The sequence below is a fragment of the Tenrec ecaudatus genome, chromosome 10 (assembly GCF_050624435.1).
Source record: "Tenrec ecaudatus isolate mTenEca1 chromosome 10, mTenEca1.hap1, whole genome shotgun sequence".
Taxonomy (NCBI): Eukaryota; Metazoa; Chordata; class Mammalia; order Afrosoricida; family Tenrecidae; genus Tenrec; species Tenrec ecaudatus.
The window spans coordinates 124159135-124175067 of NC_134539.1; positions in this window are offsets into that span (position 1 = coordinate 124159135).

Sequence of the window (15933 nt, forward strand, 5' to 3'; positions counted from 1 at the left end):
CAGGGAGTACCAAACACGCTGAGAGCGGGAGAGGGAAGAGTAATCTAATGATAGCTCCCCCTTCCGGCGGTGTACGGGAAGAGCTGAGTTGGGGGCGATGGGTGGGGGAGCCACAGGTTTTGGTCAGGCTACACTGGTGTCTAATGCTGCACGTCTCTCACTAGCTCCACAACCTTGCCCAGGTGATGGGACCTCCCACTGAGCAAAGGGCTCAGACCAAGTGATTCACGAGGTCAGATTCTGCTCTGAGTTCCTGTGACTCTTGAGCTGCCTGTGACCTACTATCACCAACCCTGAACTTGTCTTTGGATCCCCTTCCTCCTTCCACGTCGGGACCCAGTGCTCTTTGGGAGCCTATGACAAAGCTCAGAGTGACCCCGAGACCCGAGTGATGACCCAGGCTGCTGGAGCGATTCCTGCCTGACGTTAGCCCTTAATCAGGAGCTTCACCTCTGGGCCCAGACCCCAGCAGCTTCGTTGGCTGACGAGGGGCTTTGGGGCTTTGAGTGCCCATTGCCCTTGGTGGAGTCAATCCGAAACGTCTTTTGTAGAAATTCTAGGCCTCCCGTCCCAGCCCCCACCTCTACCTGAGAGAAATCACAGTCTCCGTTCTGCACCTGGGCACACCTTTCATGCTTGCCTGGCGTGGGAGAGGACACCAAGGTAGAAACCTGTCCCAGGTCCCAGCTGACTTTGCAGGTCCCGGGGCAGCATACATGATTCGATCTCAGTTACCTAATGAAAGGCTGGCAGCTTGCATTCACCCAGCAGCTGCAAATGGGGAGAGCTGTGTGTGCTGGTGGTAGGCAGGGGACAACACCTGGAGGAAAGACCTGGCCACCCATCTCTACAGCATTCATTACAGCCAAGGAACCCGCAGGGGGCAGAGCGCCGCCCAGTCAAGACCCACGTGGAGTCACCCTGGGTCACAATTGACCATTGATGGCCACGTTTTTGGTTTTATTTTTTTTGGGGGGGGGTTTCTTTGGACAACTTTCCTGGTGGGGGATGACATGGAACAGAAAGTAGAGCCTGGCAGACACGGATGGCTCATGCCACCAGAAACGGGTGCTCAGAAAAGATTGCGGAGGGGCACTGTCCACAGTTGGAGGTCAGAGGGCACAGGGCAGTGCCCAGGGCTTCCTGGAGGGCATAAGAAGCATCCCTGAGGTTGGGATATTTACACACATGCTCATATTTACACACATGCTCATATTTACAACATGCTCATGTTTATACACACGCTCATATTTACACACATACTGGAAGTGGGATGCACACCTGAGCTCGGAGGCTGAGCCCCAACCACCACCGAATCCCAAGAATCCCCAGCAGAATGGAGAGGCCGTATGATCCAAGCTGGCCTCCAGCACACCACCCAGAGCCGAGGCTTCCTATCGTCCTTCCACCTGCAATGTCACTCTAGACACCCTAGGCTGCTGATTTGGTGACCCAGTTTACACACACACACACACACACACACACACACACACACACACACACACACACACACACACACACCTTCTTGCCTCACAATGAATGTTCTCTTACATCAAATAGGGATAAACCTGCAACCAAACCAAATCTGGAAGCAGAAAAGCTTGATGAAGGCAAGTTCAAACCCAGTACTAAGATTTCTGAGAAGCCTCTAAGAAATCTCATCAGGTGCTTTGGAGAAACCAGGAAGACGACAGTTTCCCTGGCTTACCTGCCAAGTGCCGTGGCCTCCTGTGGCATCCAGGGAGTTGTTCTGCTCGGAGGAGCTGGCCTTTTATATCTTCTGGCAAGAATTTCCTTCTGGGAAGGAAAAACTTGTGGGGCTGATGTGGCTTGGAAGAGACGCTCAGGTTCAGCAGGAAACACCCAATGAGTCCAGGCAGAGGCACAAGGAAACTACTGGATGTCAGTGATTGGTCATGCGATGTTGGTGGGCAACTCCCTGTCTAATTTTCCTGGTTCAACACAAGCCTTACTCTCTTCAGGAAGGCAGGAGTCCAAGGGCAGAGCGCCGCTGTTCATCACATACCTGTGGCGACGGCATCGAACTAGCTCCTAAAATTCAGAACCCTCCATGTCTTCACTGCCCTCGGGTCCCTCTCTCAGCCTTTACCCATCGATTGTGAGGTCCAGGGAGCTCATCTTTTTAATTGCAAGCGATTAGAAACTATGTACTCCCCCTAGCCCCCTGATTTCAAAATACTGTCTTTTTTATCTTGGCCACCACAGAGGCGAGAAGAGCCTGGGACTTTCAGTGCAGTGGTGAGTCCTGGCCCTGCCTTGGTTAAGAACGGACGGAGCAAGCGGCCTCACCTTCTTCTGGGCCTCAGATTATCCTAGTTGTCAAGTCATTGGTTAGTCTAGATAATTATGACCACTTGAAGCCTAGGTGGCATAGTGGTTACAAGTTTGGCTAATAACAGCAGGGGCAGCAGTTCAAAAACACCAGTCGCTTCATGGGAGAAAAAGGGGGTTTGGACTCTCATAAAGAGTTACAGCCTTGGAAACTCCCAGGGGCTGTTCTGCCCTGTGCTATAGGGTTGCCCTGTGCTATAGGGTCGCTATGAGTCGGCGTTGACTTGAGGGCAGTGAGATTGCTTGGTGGTAACTTCATGCCATCTACAAACGACCCAATGTGTGGGGGGATTTTTTTTAAAAAGTAAGGATTAACCTACAGCCAAAGTATAATGTTCTAACTCAGAGATTTTGAAAAGTTCAAGTTCATTAGAAGGAAGGAAACAAGATTCAGAGGGAAAAAAATTATGAAAAAGTATTTTGCAAGCCAGCCAAAACATAAGCCTCTAAGAAATTACAGTTGGGGTTGGAAATGCTCTGAGAGACTGTCGGAAATACAGCGATGAAAACCCAGCTTGTTGGTCTATCTTAGACAAAGTGCTAAGGCGTTTTAAGTCAACAGAACAGAACTAAGAGATACTTACTTCTCTGGTAATGAATCAGCCAGCAGCTTCATGTGGCAACTGCGTGGAAACGTGAGTGAGGCGCCAGGCTAGTCTTCATGTCCCGCATCTCCCTAGCCCAGCAGTGCTTTCTCTGCCTGACCTGCCGCTGAACTTCAGAGCAGGCTTCTCAAGATTTTTACCTCAGGATTTCATGCTTTATGGATGCATGAAGTTTGATCTATTGACGGGTCTCGGCCTAGTTAGTCCCAAACGATGTCAAGAGGGAACTTCCTTCTAGAAGACCCTCTGCGAGAACAATAGCTTCTTCTGTGCTCCAGCCAATGAGCTCCTGGAGTCAGAGTAACAACAACACGCAGGTGTGCACTGGGTCTTCACCATGTGATGACAGGATGTACATCCTGGATTTAACCTTTACGAAATAGGCAGTTCTGTGAAACTCAGCCTTGCCTGGCCCTTCCTTCCTTTGGCCTTGGGAGGAAACCTACGTGGGGGCCGCCATAGTGGACATGCCACTGCTGGTAGTGAAATTGCATTTTCAGAGCTCTGCTGACGTCTCTTGATCACATCTCAGCGCAGCCAGATCTGCTCAGCACAGTGAGATGCCTCCCCACTAGGGAGTGACTTGGAAAATGGAGACGAGAGGGCAGAAAGTGCAGTGGAATGCTAAAAAAGGACAGCAGCGGCTTCTCCTGGGTCAGCACAGCGATTCCAAGCTATTTCACCAACAGCTGCAGCAGGAGGGCGAGCTCCTTGAAGACCAGACTCCTTGCGTGCACATGGGCACACGTCTGTGGGCACACTCCAAGAATTCACAGTGTGTCAGGGATGCTGGCCTGAGCCATGATTGGCTCCGCTCCATCTCTGCCCAGAAGTAGAATGGTACATGGTGCCGTATAACCTTGGGCTGATCCAGTGACCACTCTGTATGAGTTAATTGGATTTCTCACGAGGGGATATGGTCTCCTTGGAAACCTAGCCAGTCCCTTTCTCAATTGTTTTCAACCCCCCTCCCACTCACCCCCTTGGCTGTCAGCCCCAACTGGGGAGGTGATTGTTCGGCTTCACCTGGCCGGAACTCATTTCCTCTTGTTGCTGCCCCAGAACACACAAATGAACTGCTTGTTCTGAGGGCTTCAAAGCCCAACCTTTGCCTTCTTTGGAACGACTCCACTTTACCCACTACAGAGAAGGGAGGCACCGGGTGCTCTGGCCAACGCCACCCCTGTCCTCTTTGGGGGGGTGTGTGTGTGAAGAGGACAAAGCCTCTCTGAAAGGTGTCTCAAGGTGCACAGATCACGGGCAGGGGTGGGAACACTGACAGGCACCCCCCTTTAAGATAGGGGGGGGTGTTGGGGTGAGAAATAAATGTCCAGATGGTCTGTGTGTCTCCTTCAGCAGGCAGGCAGAGGTTCCCTAGTATTTCCAGTGGGAGAATTCATTTGAATGTTTAGTACCTTTCAGGTGAGACCAGCATAAAGCTTCTGTATGAAGACTTTGGGTGGTGTGAATGGTGAATGTACTGAAAAGGTAAGAGGTTTGAATCCACTTTGAGGTGCCTTGAAAGAAAGGCCAGTGGTCTGCTTCCAAGCTGTCAGCCATGGAAAATCTTACGGGGTTGTCATGAGTTGTAATCAACTGGTGGGACCCTACACCTTTCTGAGTGTCAACGATTGTCTCTAATTGACCATGGCATCTTGGAGCCAGATGCGTGGTGCCATGCTCAGGTCCTCCCAGGAGAACAGCCTAGTGCAGGTCAGACTGCTATCCCTCCCTTCTTCTCATGAAATGAAAAACTCTTTTGTCAAAGCCATCTCCCCGTCCGTTTCCACTCTTTCTCCTTTGCTGTTCTTTTCCCTCCTTAAACACGCCCTGAGCCTCTAGTTCTATTCTTTTGACTTGTCCATTTCTTGTTCCCAGTCCTCTCTCATCCCAATCAGTTTACCAATCAGGAGTCTTGATAGGTTTGCTTAAAACAAAGTCTTCAGATTTGCTTCCCTGCCTTGTAGGGTTTATGTCCAGGTGGGGCTGAAAAAGGTGAAGGGGCTTATAACTCAGCCAAGACACTTTGACCCAAAACAACACAGAAATAGAGATGGAGATGATCCAGTGATCAGATCAGCCACAAAGAAGCAAGACTTTAGGCAAAATGTACATTTTCTTTATTATTATCATGTGGGGGAAGGTCAGATCCTTGCAGGCATCTTCCCTGAAGGCGATCAGTTGCCAGACTGCAGTGCCCCCCCCCCCATCCCCTGGTGTTAAGGACAATGGACAGGCCTGCAGTCACCTATTTGGTTCCTGTAGGTGGGGTTTGCACCCTATTGATCATGCTTCCTATCGAGATCCAGAGAGCAGGTCAAAATTAAGCTGCCATCCTGACTCTAGGATCCGCCCATCTTGTCACATGTGTACCCCCAATCCCTCCTCTTCCTATTGCATGGATGTCCCTAGACCACCCCCCCTCATTGCTGTATAACCTATAGTGCAGCCCCTTCCTGTGACGCATGTCTTTACCTGTAATCAGTGGGCTTGCATGCCCCCAAATACATATAGGCCTGGTGGGTTAGCAATAGAGGTCCCGTGCTCTCTCGGCTCCTCCCTTGACCTCTCCTGGGCTCCCTCTTCTCCTCTGTTTCCCTTTCCCCTTGTCCTCCTTCCCTTTCCATTCTCTCCACGTGGACCATCAAGCAAGTCTGAGGTGAGCATGCTACTGTGAAATGTGTCTGACTCTGTTAGATAGCTCTAGTGTAGGGATGGGGAATGTCCATTAACGAATGCCCAGAGAGCCAAGCATGGAAACAAGGAGCGGCGCATTGCACATGCTCAGAAGCTCAGGTTTCCAACGGGTAGGTGTGGGTGGGCGCTAAACCTGGATTGGCCCACCTGGGCCAGGTGAATTCAATTTAGCTAATGGGGTTGATCAGGGGTCTTCCACCATGCCTCCACGTGGAATCCTTAAAAAGGCAGGAGCTTAGAGTTAGAAGAGAAAGAACTTTGTCTACTTGATGCTGAGCAGCCTCCACAAGGCTGCATGGTCGGGAGGAGTCCTTTGGGTGCCGTGTAAACCTGAAACTTCTTCTAACTCTCATAAAACTCACTTGGATCACGAACCAGGCTTCGGTATGAATTCTTTCTCCCATGGAGCCAAGGACTGAAGTACAACTTTTATCTCCAGAGAGATCTAACAACTCCATTATTACAATATCTCTTTTACCCCTCATGCTAACAATGACTTTAATATAATATATATTTTAATATATATCTCAACCATACAATTGTGCTTATCAAACCCATGATTAGTGGCGTGGGAGGGCTGACACCCCCCAACTCAAACCACAAATGGCGCCCAACATGGGGCAGTATGTGTTATACCCCGTGTAACAATTGTACGGCCCCACCGGAATGTAGAGTGAATTGGAAAGTTGTGTGAAGTGAGGATCCGGTGTGGGGATTGGCGGATAAGTAGTGGAAATAGTGAATGAGTTTTTAAAGAAAACAATGGGGCAAGGTAAAAGTAAAGCTGAAACTTATGGTACCACTCTCATCTGCTTACTGAAAAGACGATATAAAGGTAATGAAGAAAAAGATGCAATGTTTTCTAAAAGTAGTAAAAAAGTATACTCCATGGTTCCCACAGGAAGGAATTTAAGCCAATTTTTGCTTCCTTGCATTCCTAGAGTAAAAATGTGTCCCTGAAAGGAAGGAGTACTTGAGAAGTCTGACCACCCTTTAAATCAAGGGGTCTTCTGGAATGCTGTTGTCGGGAAACAACTGCACCCCCACATGGAATTAGAAATGGGAAGAAAAGGTTTTTAAATTTTGGATGTGGGGTCATTTCTTTAGGACAATCAGGAGGGCCTAAGACTCTCCCACTAACTTCCTCTAAATCCAGCTTGGTAGGAATGAGTGAAGTGATTGCAAGATTGTAAAATCATACAGTGTGAGAAGCCTGAAAGGCAAAGCGGCTTAATTGAGCCTGCAACCTTATTGGTAAATTTGGAGGAAAAAAATGCTTGGTAAGTTACTTCAAGAAGAGCTGTACAAATTTTATGAAGAATTTTTTCAGTCTTTCAGATCATCCCGAGTTAGTTAGCTCTCTAAATCTCCAGGAGCTAGGAGCCGAAATTTACATGTTAGCCCTCTGGCTTCTCTGAGAGCTAGGAGCCAATATTTACATAACAATGAAGGCTATCTAACTAGTCCTGATACTGGCTCAAAGCCTAGTAAATGAACCGAGATTGCTAGGGGTGCTTTGGAATCTGAACTGGTAAAACAGAAGGGGGAGAAGAGGAATCTTATGTATGACAAATTTCATTTATTAATTTTAACCAAAAATTTTTCTCCCTACTAAAAGCTTGTAACAAAATTAGGGCAGTGTATTAGACAGGGTTCTCTAGGAGATAAAAACATTGCTGATAATTATATATATATAGTTTATTTATTTATAAAGATAGATATATAACATAAGAGATGATCAGTTAAATTATAAACAGATAGATATATAATACAAGAAATGAACAGTTAAATTATAAAGCAGTACAAATGGCTCAGTGCAATTCACTCCCATGAGAGAGTTGTGAGACACTGGCAGTCCTTCAAGCCTTGAGGGCCGCCAGGTAGTCCTCTGTAGACAGAGAGAGCGCTAAGCTATCCCCGTACAGGGAACAAACAGCAAGGCAGGTGACCAACTGTCAGCCAGGTCACCAACCGTCAGTCCCCAGTTCCAGAGATGTACATTCTAATTCTCTGGCGAGGCAAGTCTTAAAGGGGCCTCAAATTACAGCAACACAGTTCACAGGTTAGGTGTCCCACAGGTAGTGAAGCTTGCAAATCGAGGCACAGCACAAGCAAAGCAGCTGCACACTGGTCTGATGATCAAAGAGCAAGAGACAAGAAAGGCGAAGCTCAATGAGCCATTTATCTCTCCGCCCTTCACTTATTCCCACATGTGTTTATCAGCCAGGCTGGCACAATAAACTAACTCTCTCAGGCAGATAAACACGTTTTCACTTCTACAGAGAAAATTGATCCTAAGAAATGCCAAGATGATGGAAACTGTTTGGGATCGAGGTCCATCTCAGCTGGAGAAAGGCCCTACGCAGTTATGTTTTTGCAGAATAAAGCTGATGCACTCCCTGTAGAAGGACGCAACCACGTTTGGAGAAAGGTGGACACGAAGGATCGAAGAAACCACAAAAGCGTAATCATATTTCCTTTTTCAGGTTAATGACACCCTGAGGAGAGGGGCTATTTGTTTATATTTTGACAGGCAAAGGAGATAGATGGATTTCTCTTCAGCCAGCAAGGCCCAGAAGAAAGCAGGGAAGCTGACCTGACCATCAAGCCGACCTCGCAGATTCCTGAGAATGGAGATTGCTGACTGCTGAGATATTTCTTCCATTGCTGATGCTGTCTAAGGGACACCCTGGGACTCTATCAAAGTTGAACATTCTATACAATAGTGACTGGGCGATTACTACAGACTGTTTTGCTGAAAGATCAAGATTTTGGACTTGTGAATTAATGCTATAATGTGATTGGATGGTAACTGATTTCTGTGTAACTCCTTACCTATACAATGTAACATTGCATGATTGGGATTTAATTAGGAAACGGTTGCAAAGGTTTTGGCGAAACATTTCCTTAGATGTTGATCAGCGTCATAAGGATATTTGCTATATATTCAAGGGTGGATTTAAGGCATTCCACTAGCTGAGCTATTTAAACAAATGGTGGTTGGCATAGAGAGGGGCTGGATCCCATGTGCTTGGGTTCAAAGCATTTCACATAGCGTAAGTTCCAGTCTGACTGTGTTGCTTATTCATCCTAACTTGGGTGCTTGCAGTGTCGTGTTGCTTCCATAGGAAGCTAAGAGATGTGAAGAGAGACCATGTTGCCTCCGTGTCACCATTAAATCTTAAACGTAATGCAGGAAGGGGAAATGTGGGATACTAGCACTGAGGGAAATAGAATTGGGACTTATTCCCTGACTGATAGGAGGGAATCTGGAAGACGAGTATTCCATGGCAGGAGGATCGCCACTCTGGTAGTTGGAGATACAGTCTGAGTACATTTTCCTGCAGTTGTCCATTGTTTTCACAGCTTCTCCCTTAAAGCTGTGCTGCCTCAAAGTGAGCACTCCAATAGCATATGGGCATAGGGGGGCTTTGTTCCCAGTGCCTGAACTCAAAATGTTTGCCATAAGCCTGAATTTTTGACTATATTAATTGGAACATGAAATTTTGTGTTGACAATTTTTAATGTATAGAAAATAACCATGTCACCCATGTATCTTTTGAATTTTATATATAAAACAAAAGGGGGACTGGTGGGGGAGGTCAGATCCTTGCAGGCATCTTCCCTGAGGGCGATCAGTTGCCAGACTGCAGTGGGACCCCCAACCCCTGGTGTTAAGGACAATGGACAGGCCTGCAGTCACCTATTTGGTTCCTGTAGGTGGGGTTTACACCCTACTGATAATGCTTCCAATGGAGATCCAGAGAGCAGGTCAAAGTTAAGCTGCCATCCTGACTCTAGGATCCGCCCATCTTGTCACATGCATACCCCCAATCCCTCCTCTTCCTATTTTGGGTATGTCCCTAGACCACCCCCTCTCATTGCTGTATAACCTTCCTGTGATGTATCTCTCTACCAACCCCTTCCGGTGATGTATGTCTTTACCTGTAATCAGTGGACTTGAGACCCCCCAAAAGAGATATAGGCCTGGGTTAGCAATAGAGATCCTGCGCTTTCTCAGCTCCTCCCTTGACCTCTCCTCAGCTCACTCTCATCCTCTGTTTTTCTCCTTTCCTTTCCCTCCTTCCCCCTCTCTCCATGTGGACTGTCAAGCGGGCTGAGGTGAGCATGCTACCATGAAATGTGTCTGACTCCTTTATTGCAATATCTCTTTTACTTCTCATGCTCTCGATGACTTTAATATAATAAATATATATATCTCAGCCATACAATTATGCTTACCAAATTTGTGATTAGTGGTGGGGGGCTGGCACCCCCCCAACTCAAACCACAATCTTGTGAAGAATATTGATGAAATACGTGTTGTAGTGACGTAGCGGGTTCCATGCTGGGCTGCTACCCCCAAGGTCAGCAGGTGAAAATGACCAGCCTGTCTGAGAGAAAGATGAGGCTTTCTACTCCCGTAAAGAGTTAGAACAGCCCTGGAAACCCAGAGGCAACTCTCCCTTGTCCTACAGGGTCTCTGAGTTGGAATTAACTCAGCAGCAATGAGTCTATCCTATTGCGCCCAGCATTATCACACATCACCTCTCTACCAAACTCTCCATGCAGCCAGTAACCTGTGCATGTTTCCCCAACGCAGCATGCACATTCTTCCTCTCCCTCTCTTTCTCCTTCAAGCTTAAGAGCTGCCTGCCTTGGTGAAGCCTTCCTTGTCTGCTAGGCTCAGGAAACGTTTTATTGAGCCGGTCTCTTTGACTCTCGTTTGCATTTCCCAGGATCTCTTATCTAATTTGTTGCCCAAATTAGACCATAATTCCTCAGGGGCGATATATAGATTTTATTGGGCAATCAAGAATATATGTTTTGATCATAAAGTTGATGCCCCTGCTGCACAGATTACTCTGGTTTAACACAGTCTCCCGGGTCTAGGTTTTAAAAGCACTTCAGGAGAATATGTCCTAGCTTCACTGAAAGAGGCAGCCATTAAAGGGTAGTTCTCATTGCTGCTGGCACCAGTAGACTTTGACGCATCATGACCCTGCAGGTCAGAGTAGAAATGCCCCATTGGGTATGCAAGACCATGTCGTTCTCCCAAGGATCCGTTGTTGGTTTTGAACCACTAACCTTTCGGTTAGTAGGCGACTGGTGAACCACTGTACCAACAAAGCTCATCACATTGTAGCCAGAGGGCAGGCTCTCTTTCTTTCCCTCTTCCATTTCCCCCAACTTAGAGCTCCATGCCACGAGCTGCACAGAAGCAGAGGGCGAGTGCGCAGCCTGTGAGCCATGGTGGGATCTGGGTCCCTTTACCGTTGAGAGAAGATACAGCAACCTGAGCATCCCTTTTCGACCTTCAGAGGGAACCTCAGCCAGCTTTTTTTTTTTTTTAAAGTTTTATTGGCACTTAATCCACAGATCACACAATAGTTCAATCATATCAAGAAGAATTGTGCAATCATTACCCCAGTTTTAGAACTCCCCCGCTCCCTGGTTAAATCACTTTTTAAATGACTTGTGTAATCACCATTAGTTCTAGAGCTCCCTCGCCCCTCCCACATACATTGTTTGCTCTTCCCCACCCCTCACCCCCCATCTCCCATCCCCACCCCTCCTTTCCCTATACAGTTTGCATCAGTTCTTATCTCTGTGCATCTGAGCCCTCAGCCAAATTCCCCCCACCCCCCAGGGAAGAGCGTTTCAGAAGCAGCAGAATAACTTGCGACCCCAGTGAGGTACAGGGGCTGGGGCTCTACATGGGGATCTCAGAGAGGACGTCCCAGGAGGCAACTCCCCAACTGACTCACCCCTGCCCTAGTCCCTGCATAGTGCCAGGGTGTGCTCATTGGGACTTCCTTCCACTGGCTGAGTTATCACAACTTCCCTCCTGGGTCTCCACCCAGATGACGTGGAGGTGCGGCCCCAGGGTGCTAAGTGGTGGAAACAGAAGGGGGAGGCTAATGAAACACCCCTGCCCCAGTGGGGCTCTGGGTAGGGTTCGGTGGTCATTTGTCTCTCCTGGTCACCACTGTGCTAAGAAAAGGCCAGGCGCCAGGGAGGGGAGTGACAGATTCTGTTTTGTCCTGTTCTTCTTTTTCACAAAGTAAGTACTGGCTTCTCAAGAGGATGATTTAACGTGTAAAAATGCATACTTCTACGGCCTATCCCAGAACATACTCACATTTGCTTTGCTACATTAAATCATTGGCTTAACATTAAACTATGTGACAGTCTCGATTGTACATGTGAAGACTGAGAAATGATGGATGTTTTGTTACACGGAGGCTTCAAAAAGTTTGTGAAGAAATTAGATGAAAAGATAATAGAGAATAAGTTCAGATCTGAAGGAAGAAACAGTATCAGGCTTTAAATTATGAGCACTCCGTTTGTAGAAGGCTGTGGATGACAGTGGAGCCCCCAATCCATTCCTGGGTCGACACATGGATTAAGCTTCTGGGAATCCCCTCGGACCACAGACTGGGGATGTGAGCAGTCCTGCTGACATGCAGAGCACAGTAGTTTTTGTTTTGCTCTGTTCTTCTGCCCCCTTTCCCTCCATTGTTCTGTCTGTGAAATCTGGGATGGGGAGACCGACAGAGACATCAACCACATCTCGTGCCTCCTTAAAATGAGTTATCCGTTCATGATACACACGGATGGCTTCTTGGGGGGACGGGGAAGGCGGGAGGGAGGTGGGGAGCTGGTGACAATGAGTGCACGAGAGAAGCCATTGTTCTACAGTTGACTGTGGGGACGATGGCGTGATTCTCATTAACGCGACTCAACTACCGACTTGTGTGGTACGTGAGCATACGCTACCCAGACGCTTGAAAAATCAATGAAAAGCCAGCAACAACAAAATGAATTAGTGCAGATATAATGAGCTTAAAATGAACATTTCATCATTTGTTTTCCCTTTTATTTTTTTAAATGTTTTATTAGGGGCTCATACAACTCTTAGCACAATCCACACATACATCAATTGTGTAAGGCACATCTGTACATTTTTTGCCCTCACCACTTTCAAAGCATTTTCTCTCCACTTAAGCCCTTTGCATCAAGTCCTCTTTTTCTCCTCCCTCACGATCCCTTGATAATTTATAAATTATTATTTTGTCATTGTTTTCCCTTTTAACCCATTCTTAATTTATTCTATTATTTTCTGCTTTCTTTTGGCTTGAAAAAAATGTAACCAATGTCACTGTACAAGTTATACAGAAGATTCTTCATGAAAACCTAATTGACTGTGTAAACTATTTTTTTGACTGTGTAAACTTTCACTGAAAACATAATAAAGTTTTATTCAAAAAAGAACTGGACTTCTTTTCTCAATATAAGTTCCAACAAGGGCAGGGCTTTTTTTTTTTAATTTTTTAATTTTTAATTTATTGGGGCTGATACAATTCTTTTCACAGTTCATACATATACATACATCAATTGTATAAAGCACATCTGTACAGTCTTTGCCCTAATCATTTTTTTCTCTTTTCTTCTTTTACATTTTATTAGGGACTCAAACAACTCTTACCACAATCCATACATATACATACATCAATTGTATAAAGCACATCCATACATTCCCTGCCCCAATCATTCTCAAGGCATTTGCTCTCCACTTAAGCCCCTTGCATCAGGTCCTCTTCCCCCCCCCTCCCTCCCCAGTCCCCCCTCCCTCGTCAGGGCTTTTTAAAGTGATGACACGAAGCCTATCTCGAAGGAACCGAGGCCACGGAGCGTTAACCATGTCAATGCAGTCCTTTTCAGGTTATTAAATGAAGAAACGGGAGTGGTGACCTTTGAAGATTTTAAAAAAGAAGACACAAAAAGAAACCAGAAAGAGCCAAATCAGGGTTCTCTGGCAGATGCCTAATGATTTCCCACGGACCCTTCACAACATTGCCCTCCTTTGATGAGGTCAATGGGCAGAAGCACCGAGGTAGAGAAGGGTATTCTGGGAAAGCTTTGTTGGGCGTTTCCTTGCTAAGTTTGGCTTTCTGAAAACATACTCAGAATAAGCCCTCCATAATAAGTCAACAAGCCAAATGTCTTGAGCAACCCGCCCCCTCCCCCCAAGTGTCACCATGACCTCTGCTCGCGACGGAACATTTTTGCTGTGACTGGACTACCTTCATCTCTTGGGAGCCATCGATTCGACTGTGCTTTGTCTTCAGGATCACACTGGCAACGAACACTGGGGTTCATCTCCGGTTACACTTCTTCAAAGAACTATTTCAAGATCTTGATTCACTTCTTTCAACCTTCCATCAAAAGCTCTGTTCTTTTCTGGAGCTGATATAAATGTGTTGGCACCCATCAAGTGGATTGTTTGCTCAACTTTTATTTTTCAGTCAAACTTGTGTGAGCCACGAGGGAGAGACAAGCCAGTCAGGGTGCAGTATAGCACCAACGAAACATACAACTTTCCTCTAGTTCTTTAATGCTTCCTCCCCCACTATCATGACCCCAATTCTACCTTACAAATCCGCTAGGCCAGAGGATGTACACTGATACAGATAAGAGCTGGAAACACAGGGAATCCAGGACAGATGAACCACTCAGAACCAGTGGTGAGAGTGGCTATACTGGGAGGGTGGAGGGAAGGTGGGGTAGAAAGGGGGAGCCGATTAAAGGATCTACTTATAACTCCCTCCCTGGGAGACGACAACAGAAAAGTGGGTAAAGGAAGACATCGGTCAGTATAAAACATGAAATAATAACAATTTATAAGTTATCAAGGGTTCAAGAGGGAGGGAGGGGGCATAGGGAGGGAAAAAATGAGAAGCCGATACCAAGGGCTCAAGTAGAAAGCAAATGTTTTTAAAATGATAATGGCAACAAATGTACAAATGTGCTTGACACAATGGATGGATCATGATAAAGAGCTGTACAAGCCCGCCGTAAAACGATTTTTAAAATTGTGTGAGCTGAACCACTTGCGATGTCTAAAATGTTGGCTGTTGCTTCTGCTGTTAATGTGGGTGCTCTTCAATTGGGGCCTGAACGGGAAGATTGGTGTAGATGATCTGCCGCTATAGGCTTCCTCCTGGGCCTCATCTCATCCTTTCTTAAAGGAGTTAGCCATTCACAAACTGCTGAGTTATTCGAAACAGTCTCATAAACTTTTCACACATCATCAATGATTTCACACTATTCCACCCAAGCTTTACCATAAATTTGTTGTTTGCTCTTGCTTCCATTTTTAGCATCATTCTTTTTTTAAAAAATCATTTTATTAGGGGCTCATACAACTCCTATCACAATCCATACATACATCAATTGTGTAAAGCAAATTTGTACATTCATTGCCCTCATCATTCTCAAAACATTTGCTCTCCACTTAAGCCCCTGGCATCAGCTCCTCATTTTTTCTCCTCCCTCCCCACTCTCCTCTTCCTCATGAACCCTTGATAATTTATAAATTATTATTTTGTCATATCTTGCCCTGTCTGACGTCTCCCTTCACCCACTTTTCTGCTGTCCGTCCCCCAGGAAGGAGGTCACATTTAGATCCTTGTAATCGGTTCCCCCTTTCCAACTCATCCTCCCTCCACCCTCCTGGTATCGCTACTCGCACCACTGGTCCTGAAGGGATCATCTGTCCTGGATTTCCTGTGTTTCCAGTTCCTATATGAACCAGTGTACATCCTCTGGTCTAGCCAGATTTGTAAGGTAGAATTGGGATCATGATAGAGGGGGGGGGGAAGCATTTAGGAACTAGAGGAAAGTTGTATGTTTCATCATTGCTACTTCACACCCTGATTGGCTTGTCTCCTCCCGGAGAAACTTCTGTAAGGGGATGTCCAGTGGCCTCCAAATGGGCTTTGGGTCTCCACTCCACACTCCTCACCTCATTCACAATGATATGATTTTCTGTTCTGATGATGCCTGATACCTGATCCCTTCAGCACCTCGTGATCACACAGGCTGGTGTGCTTTTTCCATGTGGGCTTTGTTGCTTCTCAGCTAGATGGCCGCTTGTTTACCTTCAAGCCTTAAAGACCCCAGACACTATATCTTTTGATAGCTGGGCACCATCAGCTTTCTTCACCACATTTGCTTATTCACTTGCTTTGTCTTCAGCGATTGTGTCGGGAAGGTGAGAATCATGGAATGCCAGTTTAATAGAACACAGTATTCTTGCATTGAGGGAGTACTTGAGTGCAGGCCCAATGTCCATCTGTTACCTTAATAGTAAACCTATAAATATATGCACATAGATCTATTTCCCCATCCTCATATATAAATATATTTGCATATGTACATGCCTTTATTTAGAACTCTATAAATGCCCTGTGCCTCCAAGCTCTTTCCTCTACTT